The sequence below is a fragment of the Engraulis encrasicolus genome, chromosome 11 (assembly GCF_034702125.1).
Source record: "Engraulis encrasicolus isolate BLACKSEA-1 chromosome 11, IST_EnEncr_1.0, whole genome shotgun sequence".
In the NCBI taxonomy this organism is placed as follows: Eukaryota; Metazoa; Chordata; class Actinopteri; order Clupeiformes; family Engraulidae; genus Engraulis; species Engraulis encrasicolus.
In genome coordinates this window covers 13,858,587-13,873,586 of record NC_085867.1, presented here as the reverse complement: position 1 = coordinate 13,873,586, position 15,000 = coordinate 13,858,587, and positions in this window count along the sequence as shown.

Genomic DNA, 15,000 nt, shown 5'->3' with positions numbered 1-15,000 from the left:
AATTCAGAATTAAATTAAAGTTCAAAGCAAACTCGACGGAACTATTTAATTCGGAATTATTAATTCGGAATTAAAAACGTCATGTAAACGTGCCCATTGTTATATCTCCAGAAATAAATATCAAACATGTTTGTATATGATTTGCGATTGGTGACTCTTTGACGCAGCCAAATTCTTTCTTAGAACATTGCAAATGACAAAGGAAATGGCAACAACACTGTTTTCAGGCCGACCAGAACATTGCCGGTGTCCATTCCCAGACCAGTTATGTTTGGAACTAAAGAGCTTACTTGCGAACCACTCACGTTCATATCAGGCTCTGAACTTTTCCGTAAGTGAGTGTATAAGTATTTTAGAGTTCGCATCGTAAACCAACTTTACGGTTCTCGAACACTCAGACTTGCAGCATGAACACACCAGCCGGTTCAAGATTAGGTGTGGGAATGGGTACCGGCACAGTTCTCAGATGGCCTGAATCTATCCTGTTTGTATCCTGAGGATGGTGGAGTCTGAATTACTTCCAAACACGCAACCAAGTAGATTAACCTTCAATGACAAAATGTAGAACTGCAGAAGAGCTTAGCTCAGCTGAGAAATGGCCCATTTCTTTGTCCTCATATGTGGCATTGACATTGGCGCACGACGGAAGATGTTACGGTAAGGCCATCTCCAGGTCTCTGGTTAATCTAGGGAAAAATATTATGACGCATGTTGGCGTGTTGGTGCCAGATGTCCCCACTGAGTTGGTAACATGGAGAAAATAGGACTTTGTGAGATCCACATTTTGGGGCCCAAAAATCTTGCAGTGTTTTCTTAGTAGTTTCGTTGTTACATTTCCTCACTGACAAGTTAAGGTTAGAGATTGATTTGGTGTGGGTGGGCACAGTTTAGCATTCTTTAGCTATTGCTAGGGTTAGTATGAATGGAAGTCAATGGGATTGCCCCACAAAGATATATTGGTAAGTTTGTGTGTGTGTGTGTGTGTGTGTGTGTGTGTGTGTGTGTGTGTGTGTGTGTGTGTGTGTGTGTGTGTGTGTGTGTGTGTGTGTGTGTGTGTGTGTGTGTGTGTGTGTGCATGCTTCGGTGTCCTAAGAAAATGACTAAATTTACTACTTTATCAAGAAGCCAAATAGTAGATCTCCTTTGAGCATCATTACTAAGCACTCCCGTGTCTGTGTCTGACATCACACACGCACAGATGCACTCATGCACGCACGCAAACACACACACACACACACGCACGCACACACACACACACACACACACACACACACACACACACACACACACACACACACACTCTCTCTCTCTCTCTCTCTCTCTCTCTCTCTCTCTCTCTCTCTCTCTCTCTGTTTCTCTGACGGTCATGTTGTGGGAGCTACTTCCACCCACCTCAGTGAGCATGCCCAGTGCTGGCCGGCGATCTGCTTAATGTGGAAACTTCAAGGGCCAAAGTGTTCTGGTCTGGCCGTCTGATTTTGGAGGCGGTGGGCTTGAGGGTTTAATGTTTAACTCCTGACAACGGGTCCCACACACTCTTACGCACTTAGGACTTACCATTAAAAACAAACATACATCGGTTGTTCTGCCTTCCATTTAATTCCATGCATTCAGTTTAGTATGGCACACGTAAATCCTATGGTGAATACCGCCACCTAGTGGATTTCCTCGCGGTACTGCGCCTTAAGCGCAAATCTACTTCCTGGTTAGTTCCTGCCAGTGTTTCTAGTGTTTTCTGCCGTAATGCCACCGGACTTCATCTCTCCCGCAATCTGTATTCTTTCACACTTGTGCCTTGGACAATTTAAGTCTGTAAGTGACCTTTTGTGTGAGATTTAGTTTGTAAACGAAAATGCACTGATATTTTGAGGTAAATGTCAATCTATTTGGCTCTATAAGTGATGTTTTACTTGCCTGGAAATGTCGGCTAATCTGATTGTACTTAGCTATGCTAGGTCACGTTTGTGTGTGCTGAAATTAGATCGGTGATTGCGTGTAGATTTGTGTCATGTGGAAATATTGAGTATGTGAGATTCATGTATCTTTATTTCGTTTTCTGTTACAGTTTTACAGTTTTGAGAGAAGTGTATAAAGAAGTAAAGAGAAGTATTGAGAGTGGAAATGCAAGTGAAAAGTCAATGAGGAAATGAAAGAAAGAAAATAAAAGGACAAAATCACACTTCAGCTTGCCTCCTCTTAAACTGTTAACTAGCTGTCTAGTTCTGCATCAGTAACGCAGGCCGAGGGCAGCATAGTAAAAAGACTTATATCGCGGCGGGCCCAAGTAAGAAGATTAGGATGGAAAAAGAAGTCATGAGTGAACACTCAATCAGACCAGAGCAGAATGCCGTCGAACAGGCAACTGGTGGAGCTCCAGTAGAGCCAACCACAGCAGATATTCATCTGTCAACTGAACAAGGAGAGCCTTTCCAAACACCAGATGCCCGGTCACAAGCGTCTCATCACCCCTCACACGGCTCCAGCAGGAGATCAACATCAACAGCCAGAGCCAGGGCAAACGCTAAACTAAAAGCTGCACAGGCAGAGTTAGATTATGCTGAGAAAGAAGCCAGCATGATGAGACAGAAAGCCGAGCTGGAAGCTAACGCAATGAGGCAAAAAGCTGAACTCGAAGCCAATCTCCACCTCCTCAGCTGCCAAAAGAACGCTGCTGCACGCAAGGCAGAAGCGGCCGCATACGAGGAGGAAGAGGAGAATGAAAGCGGGGAGAAGCGCCACGGGCCATACGTTCCAGGACGGCCCCTCAATGCAGCTGAACGAGCCGGTAACTATGTCCAGCAACATGCAGCGCTGTTTCACAGACAATCACAGCCACTGACACACACAGCAGTGGAGCCCCACGCAACACCCAGGCACCAAGATGCCAGAGCTGGGCCAGCTGCAGTGGAACCCCAAATAACGCCCAGACACCAAGTCGCCGCAGCCGCGCCAGCCGCAGTGGGGCCCCAGAGAACACTCACACACCAAGTCGCTGGTGCCGGGCCAGCTGCTCGCCAACATCCGATGCCAAACGCCATGCACATCAAAAGAGAAGACCCCAGCGTGAGGCCTCCACCCAGGGCACATCCTGACAACCTACAGCCGCCCACAACCCCCCAGAGAGCGTCCTCACATGAGCCACAACAAGCGCAAGACCTGGCCAGGTACCTCATGCGGCGAGAGCTCGTCAGCTCCGGCCTTCTCAAGTTCGACGACCGGCCTGAACACTACTGGTCGTGGAAAGCATCCTTTGTGACCGCCACTCAAGATCTAAATCTCTCCTATAGAGAGGAGCTGGACTTGTTAGTGAAGTGGCTTGGCGCCGAATCAGCCGAACATGCAAAACGAATCCGCTCAGTGCACGTCCTCAATCCCGCTGCTGGCCTCAGCATGGTGTGGCAACGTCTGGAAGATTGTTACGGCACACCAGAGGTCATTGAGCATGCACTGCTTAAAAAGCTGGAAGAGTTCCCTAAGCTAACCAACAAAGACAGCGCCAAGCTCCGGGAACTGGGCGACATCCTCCTCGAACTCGAATGCGCGAAGGCGGATGGATACCTCCCCGGCCTCGCCTTCCTAGACACGGCCCGGGGAGTAAACCCCATAGCTGAGAAGCTGCCCTATAGCCTCCAAGAGAGATGGATCACCACGGGGTCCAGGTTCAAGGAACAATACGGGGTAGCCTTCCCTCCATTCCCGGTCTTCTCAGACTTCGTCCGCCAGCAGGCCAAAGTCCGGAACGACCCTAGCTTCGCCTTCGCCACCTCCACGCCGTCCAGACCCGACAAGGTCGTAAAGCCCAGCCAGAAAGCTACGGTCGCCGTGCACAAGACGGAGGCTACGTCCAAGTCCAGTGACAGTCATACCGGTTCCACGGAGAAGAGCACCAGCGAACCAGACCGTGAGTGTCCACTGCACAAGAAGCCACACCCACTCAAAAAGTGCAGGGCTTTCAGACTAAAGACTATCGACGAACGCAGGGCATACCTGAAAGACAACCACATATGCTACAAGTGTTGTGGGTCAACTCAGCACGTTGCAAAAGACTGCAAAGCGCCCACCAAATGCACAGAGTGCAACAGTGAAAGACACATAGCAGCTCTCCACCCTGGTCCTCCGCCACCTGCAGAGAACGCCAAAGCGGACAAGAACGAAAGCGGGGAGCCTACTGAGGACACACCGGCAGCCGTGTCCTACTGCACCGAGATCTGTGGTAATGTAGACACCCCGCGCTCATGCGCCAAGATCTGCGCCATCAAAGCCTTTCCTGTAGGGGAAAAAGAGAAAGCAGTCAAGATGTACGCAGTGCTGGACGAACAGAGTAACAAGTCTCTCGCCAAAGCAGAGTTCTTCAACCTCTTCGGTGTCAAAGCCAGCCCAGCACCGTACACGCTGAAAACCTGCTCCGGGACTACAGAGACCTCGGGCAGGCGAGCCAGCAACTTCGTGCTCGAGTCCATGGATGGGAAACTGCAACTCCCGCTCCCCACGCTGATCGAGTGCGACATGGTGCCCGACGACAGATCTGAAATCCCGTCACCAGAGGTGGCATACAACCATCCACACCTCCAGCCAGTCGCGCACAAGATCGCCGCTGTGGACCCCGACGCACCTATCCTCCTGCTCTTAGGAAGGGACATCCTGAGAGTCCACAAGGTACGGGAGCAGATCAACGGGCCACACAACGCTCCTTATGCGCAACGGCTCGACCTAGGCTGGGTCATCGTGGGCGAGGCCTGCCTGGACGCCGTCCACAAGCCAGCCGAAGTCAACGTGTACAAGGCAAGTGTGCTACCCAACGGCCGTTCATCTTTTCTCCGACCCTGTCCAAACAACATCCAGGTGAAGGAGGACTACAGTGGCAAGCCACACCGCCACCAATGTCTCTCTGCCACCCAGCTGGACGACCCGGACCAGGCAACGAGCACAGATGGGCTGGGGCACTCCGTCTTCGACAGCTCAAGAGACGACAACAAACCAGCGCTGTCGATGGACGACAAAGCGTTCCTGACCATCATGGACAAAGAGGTCTACCAGGATGCCGATCACAGCTGGGTAGCACCTCTGCCGTTCCGGTCGCCACGACGACTCCTCCCCAGCAACCGGGAACAAGCAGTGAACCGTCTAGCCTCACTCAGGAGGACCCTGGAGAGAAAGCCAGAAATGAAAAGTCACTACACCGAGTTCATGCAGAGAATGCTGGACAACGACCAAGCCGAGCGTGCGCCACCCCTGGAGCCAGGTAAAGAACACTGGTACCTGCCCACGTTCGGCGTGTACCACCCGAAGAAGCCGGGTCAGATAAGAGTAGTATTCGACTCAAGCGCCGAATGTCAAGGCACCAGCCTGAACAACGTGCTTCTCAGCGGCCCTGATCTGAATAACACGCTCCTAGGGGTGCTCCTTCGCTTCAGAAAAGAGCCAATCGCCATTACAGCCGATGTGCAACAAATGTTTTACTGCTTTGTGGTCAGAAACGATCATAGAGACTACCTCCGCTACCTCTGGTATGAGGACAACGACTTCAGCAAGCCCGTAGTGGAGTACCGGATGAAAGTCCACGTCTTTGGGAATACCCCATCCCCAGCCATCGCCATCTACTGCATGAGGCGAACCGCCGAGAGAGGCGAAGCGGACTACGGCTCCGACGCGAGACAGTTCGTGGAGCGCCAGTTCTATGTTGATGACGGGCTGACCTCTGTCGCTACACCCGAGCAAGCAATAGACCTCATCACAAGAACCACAAAAATGCTCGCAGAGTCGAACCTACGGCTGCATAAAGTAGCATCAAACAGCGAACAGGTGATGCAAGCCTTACCTGAACAAGACCGTTCCAAGGACCTGAAGGACTTGGAACTTGGCGTCGACCCTCTCCCTCTCCAGCGAAGCCTAGGCCTATCCTGGAACCTGGAAACGGACAGCTTTACATTCTTGGTGTCCCGGGAAGAGAAGCCGTACACGCGAAGAGGTATCTTGTCCACGGTCAACAGCCTATACGACCCCCTGGGGTTCGTCGCTCCTGTCGTAATGCAAGGAAAAGCATTAGTGAGAGAATTGTCAACAGAGCAGGGGTGGGACACTCCACTCGACCCGGAGAAAGAGACTCAGTGGAACACGTGGAAAGACTCCCTAAAAGCTCTGGAAGACCTGCACATAAAGAGGTGCTACATCCCCGCACTACTGACTTCAACTCGGAGGCGAGAACTCTGCATCTTCTCCGACGCCTCCACGGTAGCCATAGGCGCTGTCGCTTACCTGAGGGCAGTCACCGCTGACGGCAAACCACATGTGGGCTTCATCATGGGTAAGTCCAGGCTGGCCCCCCGTCCTGCTCACACCATCCCCCGCCTCGAGCTCTGTGCGGCCGTGCTGGCTGTTCAGATGTACGAGCTGATCAGCGACGAGATGGACATCGATGTGGATGCTGTCAGGTTCTTCACGGACAGTAGAATCGTGCTTGGCTACATCCATAACTCGTCAAGAAGATTCTATGTCTACGTGGCCAACCGGGTGACCCGCATCAGGCAATGCACCCATCCAGACCAGTGGTCCTACGTCCCCACGGACCTGAATCCTGCGGACCATGCTACAAGGTTCATGCCGGCAGCAGAGCTACAGCAAAGCAGTTGGTTCTCCGGTCCCAGCTTCCTCACACGCGAGACCGCCGAGGAGGCTCCAGAACCCAACGTCTTCACCCTCATCGAACCCGAAGCAGATGCAGAGATCCGGCCTGAGGTTGCAGTTCTGGCTACCAGAGCCCTGGATGCTCCTCTGGGCTCTCAGCGCTTCGAAAGATTTTCTAGCTGGAAGAACCTCTGCAAAGCTACAGCCAGGCTTATCCATGTTGCCGCATCCTTCAGAAGCAGTCCACCCAACTCATCGCGCAACAGGTGGGGCTCTTTCAAGGACACACTCACCACAAGCGAGCTGTCCCACGCAGAGAGTGTCATCATCCGTGCTGTCCAGCACGATGCCTACCACACCGAACTCGAATGCCTCAGAGAGGGCAAAGCGCTTCCGAAGCAGAGTCCCCTCAAGAAACTCAATCCAGTGGCCGAAGAAAGCGGCCTGCTGCGGGTCGGAGGTCGCATCTCGTCCGCCCCGGACCTGCCAACGGAAGAGAAGCATCCTCTGATTATCCCACACGCTCACCACATCGCCACACTGCTGGTGAGGTACTACCACGAACAAGTAGTGCACCAGGGGCGTCACATAACGGAGGGTGCAGTGAGAGCAGCTGGATACTGGATCGTCGGAGGTAAGCGCCTGGTGTCTTCTGTCATCTACAAGTGCGTAATCTGCCGCAAGCTACGCGGGCGCCTGCAAGAACAGAAGATGGCCGACCTGCCTCCCGACAGGCTCACTCCAGAGCCTCCTTTCACCCACGTAGGCCTTGATGTCTTCGGGCCATGGGCCATTATGACTCGGAGGACAAGAGGAGGAAGTGCGGACAGCAAGCGCTGGGCAGTGATCTTCACATGCCTGTCCACCAGGGCTGTCCACTTCGAGCTCATAGAGTCCATGACCACCGACAGCTTCATCAATGCCCTGAGAAGATTCTTCGCCATCCGGGGCCCGGCCAAGCTTATCCGCTCCGACAGAGGGACTAACTTCGTTGGTGCCTGTAAAGAGCTGGGCATCGACACGGAAGACTCACCAGTTACAACCTACCTCCAGAGCAGGGGGTGCTCCTGGGTCTTCAACCCGCCCCATTCTTCACATATGGGGGGGGCTTGGGAAAGACTCATCGGCGTCGCCAGGCGCATCCTGGATGCCATGCTGCTCCAGACCGGACACACTCGCCTGACACATGAGGTATTGAGCACTCTTATGGCTGAAGTCATGGCCATAATGAATGCGAGACCCCTGGTGCCTGTGTCCTCCGACCCCGACGAGCCAACCGTCCTTACCCCGGCAATGCTCCTGACCCAGAAGATGAGCACCGTCTCCGCGCCCTCTGGAAACTTCCAGATGGCTGAACTGCATGGGAAGCAGTGGAAACACGTCCAGTGCCTTGCAAACACCTTCTGGAAGAGATGGAGGAGAGACTACTTATCTACGCTGCAGGGCCGCCGAAAGTGGACCGACGAAAGGCCAAGCGTCAAGACCGGCGACGTCGTCTTGCTCAAGGACAGTCAAGCCCACAGGAACGAATGGCCTGTGGGAGTGATCGTCAACACGCTGCCGAGCCGGGACAAGAGGACCCGGAAGGTGGAAGTAAAGATCGTGAGAGACGGAACTGTTAAAGTCCTTCTGAGACCCATCTCAGAGATCGTCGTTCTGCTTTCTGATGAAAGCTAGAAGACCATATCCTTTTGAATCCTAAGTTTTGTGTTTTAAGTAAATGTTTGTAGTGGCATATTTGTTATACGCCAAGCGGGGAGTGTTCTGCCTTCCATTTAATTCCATGCATTCAGTTTAGTATGGCACACGTAAATCCTATGGTGAATACCGCCACCTAGTGGATTTCCTCGCGGTACTGCGCCTTAAGCGCAAATCTACTTCCTGGTTAGTTCCTGCCAGTGTTTCTAGTGTTTTCTGCCGTAATGCCACCGGACTTCATCTCTCCCGCAATCTGTATTCTTTCACACTTGTGCCTTGGACAATTTAAGTCTGTAAGTGACCTTTTGTGTGAGATTTAGTTTGTAAACGAAAATGCACTGATATTTTGAGGTAAATGTCAATCTATTTGGCTCTATAAGTGATGTTTTACTTGCCTGGAAATGTTGGCTAATCTGATTGCACTTAGCTATGCTAAGTCACGTTTGTGTGTGCTGAAATTAGATCGGTGATTACGTGTAGATTTGTGTCATGTGGAAATGTTGAAGTATGTGAGATTCATGTATCTTTATTTCGTTTTCTGTTACAGTTTTACAGTTTTGAGAGAAGTGTATAAAGAAGTAAAGAGAAGTATTGAGAGTGGAAATGCAAGTGAAAAGTCAATGAGGAAATGAAAGAAAGAAAATAAAAGGACAAAATCACACTTCAGCTTGCCTTCTCTTGAACTGTTAACTAGCTGTCTAGTTCTGCATCGGTAACGCAGGCCGAGGGCAGCATATCGGTGCTCTTTAGTTACATCACCAAGGTTAATTCATGTGCGTGGCAGTGTGTCTAGTGTACGTGGATGTGCTTGTGTGTGTGTTTATGTGTGTGTGTGTGTGTGTGTGTGTGTGTATTTGCACTTCCGTGCTGCATACTGTTGTCTGGTAGAGAATGTGATTGTGCATGAACAGTAGTCATGGAAAGGACTACTGTATGTAACCAGGAGCGCTTTGTTGTGCAGGGGTTATGTGATGAGCAGGGAAGCCGACAGGGAGGGACAAAGGGGTCACTTGTCCCGGGCCCAGGGAGAGAGAGAGAGGGGGCCCAGAATTGGATCCTCACGACATTGTATTGATTGGGTTTGGGGCCCTCTCAGATGTCTTTGTCCCGGGCCCAGCCAAAGCTGTCAGCGGCCCTGGTGATGAGCTGGACATAATGTGCTGTCATGCATCGGCTGTGTTGTGCAGGGCTGGGCCAGGCCTGGGCCGTCTGCAGACTCACTCGACCGTCACCCAGGGATGACAGTTCCAATCAAGACCAGACCTGCACCACCTGCACACGCCTCAGCGGAAAAGTGTTTTTACTCTCTTAAAAATCCCAATAAACATGACGGAAACACGAAATATGGTCCGAAATACACACTCACACGTTTTTTTTAACCAACTTAGCAAGCAATGACATCATAGAGAATAACTTGTCTCCAGGGCTGAATTAAGATGGTATGGGGCCCCTAGGCTACATGTTGCAGGAGGCCCCCACGGAAGCAGAATTTTGCAACAAAATGACATAACCAGCGTTACAATTCCAAACTAGGAATTAAGAGTAACATATTTGCAGACACATTTTCCAATAATGCTCTTGTCAGGATCCTACCCTTCACTTCCCCCTACCCCCCAGGTGGGGGCCCGTAGGCTGCAGCCATATCTAGCCTCTGCTTTAATCCGGCAATGCTTGTCTCACGAAATTATTCTCTATTTCAAGCTGCGATGTGACGTACCGAAACACCCCTAATCATTCACCCGTGTAATTGCTTCATTTATTTATTCATCGCTTAACTCTCCATCCTGCCCAGCCAGATGCATAATGGCGACCATACCTCAGCCTTTACTGCTGGTTGGTGTATGAATAACAGCAAATTATTTTTGTCGTTGTTGTTGTTGTTGTTGTTGTTGTTGTTGTTTGTGTTGTTGTTGTTGTTGTTGTTGTTGTTGATTTGGTTTCTCACGTCCTCTTGCTCCGGGCCTCCCAAGAGATGGTGTCTGAGTAAGGGATTTCAGAGTTGGGAGTTCAGGAGTCTCACGTACAAAGGCTTGCTTGCTTAAGCCTGGTTTATACTCATCCTGCAACTGCAGCCTACGTACACAGCCACCACGCCCCCCTCTGCAGAGCTGGAGCGCCCCCTTGCAGCGCTGAACGCATGCTTCTCCCAGGCTGAATTGTCCGTAATCTGCCGGTACGCTAGTGGACAGTGCAAGATCCTGATTGGTCCACCGCCCTTAAATTCTCAGGGGGAAAAAAAACGCCACGCACACTTTTGCCCTTCGTATGCATAGTTGACCGCTTTGAACTACTGTATGAGGACCCACCCCCGCTGACAGTGCGTCTCCTGTTTCCTGCAAAGTCGGTGTTGTATGACTCAAAAGAGGCCTTTACTCGCAAAAAAGGGGGGCAAAGGGGTCAGATGTCCGGGCCAGGGAGAGTGTGGGCCCAGATTTGAGTCGTCATTCATTACATTGCGTGTAGTGGACGAGGGGGGGGGCTTTTGTCCCAGGCCTGGGCAAAACTGTGAGCGGCCCTGCTACCATGCATTAGAATTCATTGCTTTTTGGTGTCCTTGACAAAGTGCTGTATACTATACGTCCCTCTGCTCTGGGCGTCCCATGAGATGGTGTCTGAGTCTGAGCTACTGCAGAGTTGCGAGTTCAGGTCTGTAGTTATCGCAGGCCTGTGCTGTAGGCTATTAATGGGTTCATTTGTCACTGTTAACAGAGCATAGATCGGGCCCATCACATGGCCGTCTGTAGTGGAGGAACTGCCATCTGCAAAATGGATGAGATGCTTCTCCCTTTATGCTCAGCCTTTTCTCTCCTTTCCACTCATCTCCTCTCCTCTCTTCTCCTCTCCTCTCCTTTCTTCTCCTCGCCTCTCCTCTTTTCCTCCCTATTTTCATGTATTCTCTTTTGTACTCTCCCTATCTTTTCTCCGCTCAGCTTCTCTCCTCTCCTCCGCCCCTGTTTCCCTTCTGTCCTCTCCTCTCCTCTTGTCCTCTCTTTCCTCTGCCATCAGTGCTTCTCCTCTCATTTCATTTCCTCTCCTCTTCTATCTTCTCCTCTCATCCCCTCTTCCTCTCCTCTTCCTCTTCGTCTCCTCTCCTTTCACCCTCTCTCTCCTTCTCTCCTCTCTTCCCCTCTCAATTTTCTTCTTTCCTCCTATCCTCCTGTCTGCTCTCCTCTTCTCCCCTCTTCCCTCCCCTCTTCTTTCCCTCCCCTGATTGGGGCAAAGTTTGACTGAAAACTCAGTGGAAAGTTGTGAGTGGGAAATCACTGACCTTGCTGTGCGGCCAAAGGTTAAGGGGATCTGCAAGCCGTCTTTCATCTAGTTTTTAAAGACTTGTAGAGGCTTTCAAAGGAAAACACTGATGTGTTTTATGTACTTACCATCAAGGTTAGGACAGATTATGATGGGGACTGTCTTAAAAGGCCCATCATAATGGCTTGATGGGAATGCACTTTTACAAAGAAAACTGAATAATTTGAGATACCTGATGCATGTATTAGACGTCAAATGTTTTCAGGAAATATTTTCCATAATTGCAGTCCACTTTATGAGGTCATCCCCCCTTCCGACACCTGCTGTATAAAGGTATAACATTAGAATCTGAAAAGGCTTTGTGAAAAAATAACAACACTGATCTAGTGTCCTTTTTAAGGGTAAAGTTTATGGTTAGCTCTTGTGTTAGGGTTAATACTTTGCTATTTGCACTGATGGATTATTGCACTGATATTGTTTGACATGGTTCGATATGTTGCACAGTCCTAACTGAACTGATGTGTCTTGACAGATAAGTGAATAGATGCATAAAGGTAGCTAAATGTGTAGGTCTAACCACAAACCACTTTAGATAGACATGGGTTATGTGAGCAAGAAGGGCTGACAAAATGACGTTAGTACATTGACGACAACTACAAGTATCACAATGACAGCAAGTTTTTACAAAAGTGTACTAAACGGTTTGTGGCTTCATATGACTTAAGGCAGTAAGGTAAATCACAGATGGTAGATTAGGAGAAGAGGAGTTGAATTCCGAATCAATATGACATAGCTCCAATGCCTCTTTGTGAGACTAGCAACATTTCAGAATGAAAGGAGTTCAATAAGGGAATTTCAAAGAGTCACACTGTAGCAAAGGGGAAGAGTTGCCCACTGAGACTCGAATCAGAACCATCAGGGGTACCATACTGGGGCTCTGACCACACAGTAAATTCTGCAGTGTTCATTTAACACTTAGAGAGTTGATTTGACATAATTTGGACTTAAATGAACTCTTTAAGTGTTGAATTAACACCGCAACATTTACTGTGCAATACACCCCAGAGCCAGGCTCATTGCTGTGACAGTCAGAACTCTGCGCCCTCCTAATGACGCAACACATTTGGCACTCCGAAATTATTCAGGAAAAGAGCTTGTTCAAGTACTTTCTGAGCTCCGCCGGGCTGGGGAGCTGTACCTACTTTGACAGGAACCAATCAACTTTGAGCATCTCCAACGGTCTTGGGTAGAGGCGTGTTCAAGGCATTGACGTGGTTTAAGTAGAGACTAAAGCTGGGCTTACACTGTGCGACTTTTGCCCCGATTTTGCCCCGATTTGGCACTCGCACGACTTTTTGAGAGTCAGGCCGATTTCTTGCTCAATCGCAGGTCAATCGTGAGTCTCGCATCGTGCAGTGTACATGGGATAACGACAAGCGATTTCGCCTCACGATCGTGCAATCGCAGGGTCGCAAGAAAATGAAAACGGTTTGAAATTCTGGTCGTGGGTCGTGGCTCGTGCGTAAATCGCACAGTTAAAGCAGTGCTACGACCCGATTTGACACTTCACATGCACAAATTAATAGGGCCGTGCGATTCGCTGTTGAGCGCGACCTCATCTCCACCTCAGGTGCGCATGTTCCCTCCTCTGCAGACCAGGGAAACATGCCTGTCGCGTCGTACGGTGGAAGCATTTCGCTCGCATCCGACTGTCGGCTCGTGTAGTATGAGGACGTGAGTCCTGAGTTGTGAACTTTTAAACAGTGAAATTCCATCGTGCTGTGAGAGCAGAAGCTTAAGACCCACGAGTGAAAATATCGCACAGTGTATGCCAGGCTTTAGGGACTAAGAAAATGTTTGGTTTAAACTCTGGCGCAGCCATTTATGACCCCAACCACGAGGAAAACCGAGGTGGCTGGGTTAACCATGCCGTTTGAAAACATTATTCGGTATCTTCTTGGTCAGACCAGAATCTTGGTACGGAATCTGAAAGTCAATGAAAATCAGTCAAGAACACACCCACAACCCTAATGATGGTCAGTCCATCACACACGCCCATATAGGACACTAGAATTGATCCCATTTTTTGTATTGCTGACACATAGAGCACTTTATCTTGGTCAGCATAAAGCAAATCTTTGGCCAAATATTACATCGAGACTTCAGAACTGTTATTGCCATTGGGCAGTTGCCCGTAAGATGGAAATCACTCGCCTCATCCTGTCTGTATAAAAAAATATTGTTTTTGTTTTAATTTAAAAAATAAGTACAGTACATATTTTCATGGGCCACTCTCGTCTTTTTGTTCACTGTTTTAGAAGAATAATAAATACACAAATATCAGTTGGTGTGTCTGCCCTCCGACTGATTGGTTGGCCTGGCAGGATACAGGATGGATCTGGGGGGCAAACATCCTCTGTCTCTGTGCCCCCACCAACTAACCTTCACCCAGCAGTGGAACACCTCTCAGTTCAACTGTCAAAAGGACACACTGTGAGCCATGGGGATAAGAGCTGTCCACACACTAGAAATCCTTTTTGGACCTTTATGGCAGAACTAGTTTTTGATTATTTAATTGTTTTACCAAGGAAATAAAGACAAAAAGCAACACTCAGTCAAATAAATCTGTATCAGCCTTTCGTCCTGCTGCACCTATCTTTATAACGAACAGGTTGACATGAAATTCATGGGGAGACTCTAACTGACAGGAAATAGACTCCGACCCATTACGTTTACGATGACACATGCGAACAGAGCAGTGTGTTAGCATGGAGAATTGGAAATTGTTACTTAATGTGACACACACACGCACCCACACACCCGCGCACGCACGCGCGCGCGCGCGCGCGCGCGCGCGCGCGCGCGCACACACACACACACACACACACACACACACACACACACACACACACACACACACACACACACACACACACACACACACACAAAAAAAAACCACACACGCTCAAAACTGGAAACACACAAACATCTGTTGTCCATGATTTCCACCAGTACCATCCTCTTGCATGCACAGCATCTTACTACATGAACAAGAACTTCATGTTCCCAAAGTGCCACAGTCAGTACAAGTACCACCAAACACATAGTACTACAATGCTTCTGGCCAGGAATCTGACGAGGGGAACAAAGGGGACAGTTGCCCCGGGCCCAGTGAGTGGGGGTCCCCAGAATGGTGTTCTCATTACATTGTTTGCATTGGGTGGGAGGTGCTTTCAGACTACTTAATCCCGGGCCCAGGCAAAGCTGTCAGTGGCCCTGTCCTCAAATGCCCCCAAGCAGTAGTATTTTTATTACAGGAGGACTTTTTGCTTTTAGAATGTTTTTTTTGTTTGTTTATTTTTAATCTCCCACTGATTTACAGTGTATGACATGATAGATCAATAAGGCTATGAAAACTGTGGATGGTAA